The 11943-nt window shown below is 35.1% G+C and overlaps 1 protein-coding gene across 1 annotated transcript in view; it reads right to left on the minus strand.

Annotated features, from left to right (window-relative positions):
- LOC107667776 (calcitonin gene-related peptide type 1 receptor-like) overlaps positions 1 to 11645 on the minus strand; it is a 60009-nt gene extending 48364 nt beyond the window's left edge. Inside the window, exon 1 of the mRNA XM_016459500.1 lies at positions 11571 to 11645. The gene's annotated coding sequence lies outside the window, so the exon portion shown is untranslated. The remainder of the gene's footprint in view (positions 1 to 11570) is intronic.
- Positions 11646 to 11943: the final 298 nt, after the last annotated feature.

The following is an 11943-nucleotide window of genomic DNA, read 5'->3' on the forward strand; positions in this document are numbered from 1 at the left end:
ACAAACACAACAGAACCGCTAGATTTAAATCAGCACAGCCAGCGAAGGATCGAACGCAACTGTTTTGAATGAAAAAGTTTTTCAGGAGTCGCGGCATAGAGGCGGCGCAACTATAACGACATGTGAATAATCCCGCCCATTCTAAAGCGGTACTGAACTGCAGTGGAAATGCAAACCGAGCCGAGCCGAACCGTGCCGTGCTGTACTGAGCCGTGCCGAGCCGTACCACGCAGTGGAAAAGCGCCATTAGTGAGCATAAGACACTTCTTTCAAAAACATTGTACAATTTTATCAACCCCAAACTTTTGAACAGTATATCTATTAAAAATACCTGATAGTACTGTATGTTAAACTTGATTCTTTACAACAAAGGCAATCATGCAGATAATGAAAGAATTTAAGTGAATCTTAAATTAAAAATGATTAATCAGATGATTAAATGTTTAAACAGAAAACAAATGTTATGTTAGGAATAATTATTTAAATAATAATAAATTAATTATGAATACAGTCATTAATCTTTTTATTAATTCTTTTCATTCAATAAAACAGAACAGGACTTCCCCAGGCTTTTTTCAATTCAAACTCAATATGCCCCAAACACATAATCCTGACCTCCTCAGTGCACTGATATCATGTTAAAGTCAACTGGCTGGACCAAATTAAGAGATAACCTTGACTCATAGTTTGTTGAGGTTTTGAGAGTGAGAAAATATTGTGTCTAGCAGATAAACTAGTGATATGCCAGCACCCATCGATGAGAGATCTACACTTTATCTCTAGCAAAATGGGAAGGTGGCTCATCCTCCTCTTCAATTCATGCCTTTTGACCTTCCTCAGAGAACCCTTGATTTTTAGAAGTTTAGAAACATTTTGAGTCTCCCCCTCCCTTGTCTCACAGTGATGATTTTCTCTTTAATACAGATTATGTCAATGTATTTTTCGATAAGTCCGCTATGTTAGCAATAATAACGTTACCTGCTTGACAGATAGTAATGTCTAAAACAGACATGACCACAACAGCTTGAAGTTGTCTACACTGGATGCGACAAAGTGGCTGTTGCGAAGAGCTTGGACTACGCAGAAATAGTACAGGGAATCCATTTACTGTCCAGGATTTGTCGTGTCATGTTGTGCTGCATCCAGTGTAGGCAATATCAGTCATTGTAATGGGCTTTATTGTTGCTTCTCGCCGCACCACTCGCATTCAGTGTAAACAAAACACTACAACTAACACGGCGATAAGCCTGCATAATATAAAGCAGTGACTATAACCTAATAACATCATAATTTTATTTGTTACAGAATCATTTTATTCCTTTTATATATTGGAGAAACTTTTTCACAATAACAGTCATTATGTTTAAAGTTAAGTTAGAATTTCATTGTATTGGCTTTTATTGTGAAAGTGAAATTGACTGTAAACTATTTCAAAGACATTGCAATAAATAAATGGCTTTGAAGAAGAATATTTTGGTCAATTTAGTCAGCTTTTTCATTGAACCAGAGAAAAACTCTGACGCAAATTTTATGGTGCTGTATGACAACTGTAAAATCAGTTGTGATTGTTGTTAATTGTTTTGACAGTATTAAACTTAGATTAGAGACTTATGTATAATATGCATGCAAATCCATATGTCCTGAAATGCTCTTATTTAATTAACAAAAAATAATAATATGTATATGTTTTATCACAAAACTTGAGTTGGACTAATGAATGGCATCTGTTGGGTGACATGTTGAATTTGTTGAACGTGTTGACATTGTAGAAAGTGAACGTTTTAAAAGTGAAGTATTTCTGTAAATTCAGTAAATTCAATATCCTGTCCAACTAATGAACTGAAATGGAGCCAGTTCTTAATTCTCAATTCTGAATTTGCACCATTTTAATTCAGGCACCTGAGATGGGAAACATTTTGTGAAGATGAGCTCATTTTTCTGAACCCGTTGTCATGGCTGAACCTAGAAAACGGTTCACCTGCACTCATTTATGTCTTACTGACTTGATTTCACATTTGATAATTGTAATCAGGCATTTTGAGCCCCTCTGCAAATGAAGTTGACCCATTTATATTGCTATGCCCCATGTAGCCCCATCTGGCAGACTGTGAAATATTAAGTAACATTTCTCTGTCTGAGTCTGAGACCACTCTGCGTGAGCTGCAATGCAAACAAAAGAGAATTAAACTTTGATTATCTAAGTGGCGCAATCTCACATTTCTGACAGTTTTGACATTTTCACTGACCTTAACAGGTTTCAATTTGATACAATGGCTTCTATTTCTGTTTCTCTGCAGATTTTTGCATAGATATGCACCGTTTTAAGAGCAGGGCTGACTGACGGCATTTTATCTGGCATGTCCTCTTTCTCCGTTTCTGAGTATTTATTCAGTCATTTTCATTCAGTTTCCTAGAATTTTCTTTCATTTCAGCTGTCAGGAAAAACTATCTGTCTTTTTGTTTTCCAGACTTATTCTGAAATAACTGGATTCTCAGGATTTTGAGTGACACCTTGTGTCATTTTTAACACTTTTTCCTGATTTTATTTCAAAACTTACAAAAAACGCATATAGAGGAAAGAAAGACAAGCTATAACTTTATTACTGAGAAGGTCAAACATGTTTACTTTAATAGCTTTGGACACAGCATGGACACTGTCCTGCTCCAGGTGATTAAACTGACTGCAAGATATATAGAAATATGGAATATGAGTAACATTGGCTGAATAAAGACCGTCATTGTGCACATAGGTACAAAACCCCCAAAGTAATCCCAACACTAAATCTGTACAGATGTGTTTAGAAAGTTAAATTGGCAATGAACATGGTTTGATTAATGGAACAAACATTACCTTTTAAATCAGATAATGGGGCACGAATGACAAAATAGCTTTCCGGGAGCAGACAGACAAGGCATATAGCATATAGTATCCAGAAACCATACTCTACCTCCTGTGGGTTTAAATCTATGTAATGTACAAAACCGCAAAAAATAAAGTCGAAAGCAGTTCTAATCTTGTTTGTGACTTTCATTAAATGTCATGGTGTAAAAGTGCACATACTGTAGGTACAAAACGCTATCTCATATGCTAATTTCTAGGGGGCTGTCTAACAGATATGAATGGGGAAAAAAGACAGACCGTTGGCAGGAATTTTTAGGAACTGAGTGTTCATTATACCACTGCTTTGCTGGCTCATGTAAATCAGTTTACAAGCAAAGCTTTTATATGTATAATACCCTTAATCAGAGCAGCCAATGCAAATTGGGATTCTTCCATCATAGGGGTAGTCACTGTTTTTTTTTTTTTTTTCTCTGATCGGATAAAACAAATGCATCTTGTCATTTGGCCGCATACATGTACATTAACTTTACTCCTCCCAAATGGATGAGACAGATGGAGCAGCCAAAAAAGGGGCTTGCCATATGGGCCAAAAAGAGCCCTAAAAAGAACACTTTGCTGTCCAGCATGAGAATCGTCACTGCATTGAACATAGGCGAAATATAGATAAATCATAGGGGATTTTTATCTGTTTGCAGAGACACATTTATGTGGTATTTGAAATGTGTACACCCAAAACGACCCTAATGTTCTTCTGGTCTTGCTATGAAACACAACATCCCTAATTTAGCAGTAGTCACACAACACTGGCCCTGTTAACACCTGTTATTAACATCAGTATTGCAGGATACAATCACAAGCGGTCAGGCGAGATGGAGGCATTTAAAATGTGTCGCTTTTTGAAGGGACTACATACAACAGTATTTTGTGCATGTATGTACAAGCTTTCAAAAGGTTTACTTTGAAGATGCACATTCAAAACGTTTAACCGCACTGATTGATTGACAAGTGAGTAAAAGGAACTTTGATGGTGACTAGGACAGATTATCGTTTACACTTCAAATATGACGGGATCACGTATGTTTCATAATAGTTATAAACAATCAGCATAATAGTCTTATTCATGCACTCTTTCATTTAAATTTATATTTCTAATAGAAGAAAATTTAGATTGAATGCAATATTGAAAAATTATGTAATCATGTTATATCTAATTAATGCAGTCATGTTATGCTGAATTTTCACCACATTTATTTATATAAATCCTTTTTCATTTTTATCAACAGCCAACTATGAGGTTAAATATGAAGCCTGCACAGCTGTGCCTTTCTTTTCCTGCTGAGAAAATGTGCAGCTTGTTCTTCAGAGAGTCTTAACACAACTGACAGCAACGCAATGGAGGAAGAGCTTTAAACAAAAGACTGAATTCTGAATTGCCCCACTTTTAAGAAATTAGTGTGTGAAAAAAAAACTTTAGCTCAACCATCTGTACTGTAAGTATTTTGAGCTCATTCTTGTCAATCCCACACATAAAGAATAAACTTATAACCATTTTGTCCTGTTTTGTTTAAAACTGATTAAATGTGTTTTCGTTTGTCAATGTTCTGATATTCTGATAATGGTCTGTGCAGATTATGTAAAGACTAAAATTCCTATTCAGACACTATAAATACACGTTACTCTGTTTTTCCACACTGAGAATCGAGAAGCCAGGAAAAGTTTTGATCACCACATGAAAAGACTTCCTGTCTGTGACTTGGCATTGAAAATGACGCTTGGAAACATTTGATTTAAGCTGCGTCCCAAATGACGCACTATATACTACGCACTTATACACTATGTACTTGTGCACTATGTACTCAACCATGTAGTGTATGAATTATATAAGGTTATTTTGTCATTCATAAATGGAGTCTGATAGCCCCTCCCCCTTCAATACGTAATTAAAGCTGCAACAGTTGAGTGCATGAAGTGTCCAACATTCCACACTTCGATTTTTCAGTTATTATATAAGTGCATCATCCGGGTATTTAAAGTGCACTTTTTCTTTTTGGAATTTTCAGTGTGAACACACTACTCACACTATTTATACTACAAAACGTCATAGAATAGTGCATAGAATAGCGCAAGTTTTAAAATACTTGTGTATGTGGGGAACAGCGTCTGGTGCTGGAATGAATAAATAATGTAATATATAAATAGAATTGTGGAAATATAAGTAATTCAGTACCATTTGGAAGAGATAAAAAATAAAGAAATCTTTACTTGGGAGCGGTACCAATGTATAAGGGTATCTGCTAGGCTGCTATAGTCATGTTAGACTTAATGCTGACACAAATATAACTCAGTATTACTGAAAATAAGCATTTTCTCATAATGTTTATACAAATGATTCAAACTTCTGATAAACTGTACAGAAATGTACATGCACATTCTTTGTATGTACTGGAATTTTATAAACACTTTGGCAGTGTGCTCAGTGTGAGAGCCTTTTAAGAATATTGGTAAGGATTGTTGATAATTGTGGCTTCTGTATGTGCAATATCTGTGCAATATCCATGCACGTACATGCCAATTTCTCCTGTCAATCAAAAGAGATTATTACTAATATCAGCCCACAAGCACTGCTTGTCTTAATTTTTAAAAACTGACGAAAGTAGATTTAGTGAAACCAGTTGTTTTGTATATACCTGTGAAGGTGCTGCTAAAATTTCAAAAATTAAAAGTAGCTTAAAACAAGTTGTAAATACAGTATGATAGCGAGATGAAAAAATGAGAAATGTCTTGGGACCGTTCAGAGTTTTCCAAACATAAAAAAATGTATGTATCAAGGAATTTAAAATTTGCATTTACTAGTGCCGGTTATTTTCACCTACAAAAGTTTTAATCAGCTTTAAGACTTCAGCTCCAGTTTCTAGCCGAAAGATATTTTCTGTCTGTTGATTACAAAATATCCTACCATTTTCATTTAAACATCAATGAATATTCCAAACGATATATGATCAGTGCTTGTACATTTTTCTCAAACAAGCACATTCCTCCACCTGCCATGGCTGTCAGTCATTGCAAACCAATTCAACCTTACATAAAAGCTTTATAGAGTCCATTACACAACACATATGGCACCCTGACAGTGTCTCCTATGAGACTGCAGCTGGTTCAGTATGCTCGTCCCATATTTTGTCCCATCTAAGCATGTCCATATGAGAAAACATTTTACTGCAGTCAAGCACCATAGAATTCTTTTTCCAATAGTGTATAACAAGATGAAAATTATTTGAAGCCATAAGTGATAGTTCACCCAAAAATGAAAATATTTAGTTTTAGAATTTTATTTTAGATATTTTTTCGAATTTTTGAAATGTTTATTTTTTTCTTTTTTTTTGGTACATGCAAAGAAAATCAGTGGGGTTCAAAACACCACACTGACGTTCATTGTATGGACAAAAAAAAGCACTGACATTTTTCAGCATATCTACTTTTTTTGTTCAACAGAATACAGAAAAATGCATCTAAATGCATAGACATGCTGATGTTGTATGATGTCCAAACCTCGCAATGAAGCTGCTAAGAAACCTGACAAACAACCTCACCTTCTTGGGAAAGCAATTAAGATTGCTCTGCATATTCAATATATTAAGCAAACAATCATGAAATGCCATTGATGCAAAGGCAGCGAATTGAGCAGACAGGCCAATGTGATGCCAAACACTCCCATTACACAGAGAGAGAGAAAGAGAGCACTCCAAACCAACCATGCATTGCCTGCTGTCAACCTCTGCTTGTCTGTCAGCGTGCCTGCCTGCCGGTGAGCAGGGAGCCACTCAAGGAAATAGAAAAAAACAAATAGGCTGCAAATGAGAACGGGCAGTACAGACCACCAGAAGGAAAATGAAGTAAGATTGCATTAACAAAAATTTAGCACATAACATTGGTGAAGATGAAAGTGAACAAAATGGGGTAAATGACAGACATAGTTGAGCCATAAAGGAAGATCTTATTTTGAGGCTTAAATTAGAAACCAGTTTGCTCTATCCAACACACAATATTTTGATTTATCTTCCTGTGAATACAGAAATCGGATAGAGAAATTCTCATGTACAAAAGAAAAAACATTTCTCCTTCATGCCCAAGTGTTTATGAAAATGAGTGCGTACTATTCATATGATGTGCTTCATTTAGAAATACTAAAATCAGTTCAGTTTAAACAAGCATGATAATTTATATCTGAGTGAAAAAATTAATAAATGAACTCAATTCATTAAATGAACTCAATCATTACAAATAGGGCATGTGACATTACTTATGAATGCTTATAAGCTGGTATGTATTGTGAGAACAAGTAAGTCAAGAGACGCTGCTCAGTGTAGAATGCTTTACTTCAAATGAATCATATGACACACACTACCGTTCAAAAGTTGGGCTTTTGATGTTTTTGAAAAACAGAAATATTGTGAAATATTATTAACATTTAACATAACTCTTTCCTATTTTAATATATTTTAAAATGTGGCAAAGCTGAATTTTCCAAAAGGGTCTGGCTGCAGCCTGGCGCTTGCACTCTCAGATGTGCATTCTCAGGCTTGCACTCTCAGACACTTGCACTTCCGCTAGCGACGTCACTTGCAGTCTTTTTTATTTTTTATTTTGTTCTATTTATTGATTACTTTTTGTTTGAATCTCTCAACATTTTACAACAGTATAGCCAGGTGGTGAAGACAAGACAAAAGAAACTTGCAAGCGCCAAGCTGCAGCCAGACCCTTCTCGAAATTTCACTAGCTGATTTGGTGCTGAAGAAACATTTCTTATCAATTCTGAAAACAGTTGTGTTGCTAAATATTTTTTGTGGAAAATAAAAATGTATGGATTTTTTTTTATTTAGGATTCTTATCCTAAATAAGAATCGTTCCTAAGTACCTTTTCAGGATCCCCTAATGAATAGAAAATTCAAAATAACAGTATTTATTTAAAAAAAAAAAAAAACTATTGTAAATTTATAAACATCTTTACTGTCACTTTTGATCAGAGGTGGAAAGTAACGAATTACATTTACTTGCGTTACTGTAATTGAGTAGCTTTTTTGTGTACTTCTACTTTTTTAGTATTTTTTGTAAGTATTTTTTAAAATCTGTAATTTTAATTTTACTTAAGTATATTTTGTTTGAAGGATTGTACTTAGCTACATTTTAAAACACATTCATTACTGAGTAAAAGAGAAAAAAAAATCGCTCCCTGGAAACTACTGCAGTAAATAATGGACAGGAGAGCAAGCTGGCGCTAAAATCACAAGAAAGATGCAGACGGACAAGACAGGCGTTGGTGGTGCAGACCCAGCTGAAAATGAAACCCCATCGTATTCTGCTGAAGTTAAACTCGAAGGAAATGAAGTGAACCATATTTAAGCTTTATTATGCAGTGTAAGCTGTGTTTGCCTAGGGAGACCAAACTAGCAGCTTATAAAATCTCGACATCAACCCTTCGCAAGCATGTACAGGTAAGGTAAATACTTGCATCATTGCATTGGTGGTTAAAATGGAGCTTTGACAGTTTAGCAAGAGGTTTTGCACAAATTAGCCAAAAAGACAGTGGTGCAGGGTGTGTGGTATATATCGTCTACGATAATATCGTAATTATTGTTTTAACGATGTGCGATTTGACATTAGCAGTATTTTGCCAAAAATCAAACAAAACACTCCCATAGGGTGCCTTGAAGTCTAGTAGATTAGACTAGTGTGCACGCATTTAGAGTGCATTCTTTCACTGCGTGATTCAGTCTGTTAAAATGCATTTAGAACAATCACAAAATTCAAGATATAGGGGCAGAAAATGTATATATCATTTCATATAGTAAATCAATATCACATGAAGAGTGCCGGTTTTTCCTCCAAATATCAGTATGATTACTAATAGATTTTTTTACAACATTTCAATAAACAAGAAGTTAATTAAGAGACTTGCGTTTTAGACACCATATTGCCTGTTTTTGCTCTATTCCTACAACAAAAATAATTCCAAACACAACCACCATAGCACAGTTTTGCGTCTCTGAGCGACGTGATGGTGTTTCGTTCCTAAATGAATCAACCGTTTAAATGATTCGGTTCAATCGCAATGACTCACTTATTAACAGTGACTTGCTGACACCTACGTTTTAATGTCATATTTAAAGTATCTTATAATTTCAGATGAGTATTCAACATTTTATGTCTTATATATCAAAACATTATTTCTGCATTAGTAACTGCAGGTTAAATGCATTCATGTCCTGCATTAACAGTGTGTAAATACATCTAAATGCCACTTCCGTTGAAGCTTGTTTCCTCTGCATTGAAAAGATGTATTTTGATGATACTGATTTAATTTGCCTGATAACAGTCCAAATGTTTTATTATTCTAAATAACTGATTCCTTTAATTAAAAACAACTGGTTTGAGAGTATAACTAGTAGGCCTATCCCATTTTTGCCTCCCTCCCACTGTTAAAATGTAAGTAATTTTTACTCTGAGTACATTTTAAATGAGCTAATTTTTACTTTTACTTGAGTAGGTTTTTAAACTGGTACTTTTACTTGTACTTAAGTAAAATTTAATTAACGCAATGGTACTTTTACTTGAGTAGAAAATTTTCATACTCTTTCCACCTCTGCTTTTGATCAATTCAATGTATCCTTGCTGAATACATGTATTAATTTCTTTAAAAAAAAAAATTATAATAATTTTACTGGCCCTACATTTTTAGTGTAGAAAAATGGTCCAAACCATACTGCACAATCTTCTAAATGCCTCTCTGTAGTGGAGTCTAGATCGCTATGTAGCACATGATTGTACTTTAGCGCCATCTACTGATTCCTTACACCTCATATGTAGCCTGTCCAGAACCAGCATGGATGAAAACCTAACCTCAAGAGTATTGCAAACTTGCCCAAATTAAATCAAAATCCACCTGACAGAGTAACATCAAATCTTGGAGATTACCTAACCGAAAACTGTAATTATTTTCAGGTACCTGTTTACGCTTGAGCTGAATCATCAACTGACTCCTTAAGAAGAATATTAATCTACATCCTACAGGTAGAGCGCATTAAAATGCATGCTTTGTATAACAATAACGCACAAATGATGCTCATAACTGAATGCGACTGAATGTTTTTGAAATGAACAAACTTAATTACAGTTAATGTGTTTAATTTTCAAGCTTTGTACTTATTAGGAACTGATGTTATTATAAAAGGTACTTCACTTTCAAAGGGAAGTAAATTATATCCAATTACTTATCCTGTGTATGGTACTATAAAATACATAATCTGTCTTGACAAATTCGAATATCTGCTTATACTTATGATCAATATTAATCATAAAAAAGAGTCCAATTATACAACAGCGGATGCCACAGTCAAGTAGATTACTTTTCTTCTCTACAAAAGCCCATTAGGTCTGTGGCAAGTATGAGTTTTCTGGTAGATTACCTCCATATAATATTTTAAGCACTGGAGACATGTAGACATGGCCTGGGACAGTCTGAAACACGCCAATGAATAATGCATGAACCATTAGCTGAATTGGGAGCAGAGCTCAACAAGTGAATGTCCATGACCCCATTCATGGACTGAAGCTAGTCCTACATTAACATGGTTGTTTTCAGTCTCTATAGTGATTCACTTTCATGTTTGCTTTCCTTCTTTTCACGTTTGAGATGAACTTATCAGGCTGATCAGAAAGGAAACCCATATGTGAAAGCTCACAAACATTCTTCAAAAGCAGTCGGTATCTAAAATCACTGTCTATTTGTACATCGCTGCTCTCAGCCCAACTCAAATAATGTATTTTGGACTATTCGATTACAGGAAAGTCAAACCCTTATCTAAAATATGCATCACAACAAACACTTTCTTTAAAAGATCCCCATTACTTTATAACCAAACTGTAAAAGCAACATCTGCATGGGTTTATTTAATCATTTTTCAGATTTGCCAGTTGCATCTCTTAATCAGTGGAATATATGGCGACTCCAATTTAATCCTCCTGCCAAAGGAGATAGAAACCTAGAAACACTGCTTCCTGTATAGGGTTTATATAATGAGCGAGTGTTCTTCACAAATTATGAAATGGTGTGGTTATCATAATCATAATCAAAGGGATGTTAACTAGACCAGTAGACCAGCATGGAACTGCAAAACACTCTCAGTTTATGAGGCATCCAGGGTAATATATGTCAACATCTGACTGGATGATTCATATTTAAAGCAGATGTATAAAACACAGATGCTGCCATGCTGTCATGTGCACTCTTATTATATAATTGCTAAACCAATAAAAGAGCTCAGCTCCTGTTTTCAGATGGCTTTAAGTTCAGTAAATACATGCCTTTATGTAGGCTATTGACAGTGGGAAATTATGAATCTATTTTTTTCTGCAGTAATTTATATTGGCAAATAGAGCGTTGCAGGTTGACCCTTACTATTTATATTGGGCAAATTTAAGAGCTTTTTTTACCTTTTATTTTTTATTCTCCATATTTTTATTAATCAAATTATTTTAGGCTATATTTAATAACAAAGCTAACAGAAATCGAATATCAATGTAAATCACAACACATACGCAGAAGTCACAAACCATGCCAGATACAAAATAAACTATGAAATTTAGGCTATACATGTATGCAAAACACACAGGTAACAAAGCAATAGAGCGCCACAGTGTTTATTCCATCATAATAAAATTCTAACCTTACCGTTATGTGGATGAGAATGTAAATCCTGCGCGTACTTCACTTTCTCACACTGGGCTTCTCAAACTGAATTCCATCGTCTGGGACTATAATGCTATCACTGCATCTTGTGTTTTATCTCCGACTGAGGAGAATTTCCACTCTTTAAAAAGACGTGTAATCAGAAACGTCACTGTTTTACATATTTTTATGAGCAGAGACGTTGTCTCAGTTCAGCAGCCGGTAATCCGAGTGCATCTAACCGCCGCTCATATCTCGCCGAGCATGTGGAGCGTGTGGGCTCCTCCTAGAATCACTGACAGCGGGCTCCATCTCGCTCAAAGACACATTGAGGCTGTGTTTCAAAATCTAGTGAGCTGCCTTCCCAGACGGCATT

The sequence above is a fragment of the Sinocyclocheilus anshuiensis genome, unplaced genomic scaffold, assembly GCF_001515605.1.
Source record: "Sinocyclocheilus anshuiensis isolate Anshui unplaced genomic scaffold, SAMN03320099.WGS_v1.1 scaffold2109, whole genome shotgun sequence".
NCBI classification, from domain to species: domain Eukaryota; kingdom Metazoa; phylum Chordata; class Actinopteri; order Cypriniformes; family Cyprinidae; genus Sinocyclocheilus; species Sinocyclocheilus anshuiensis.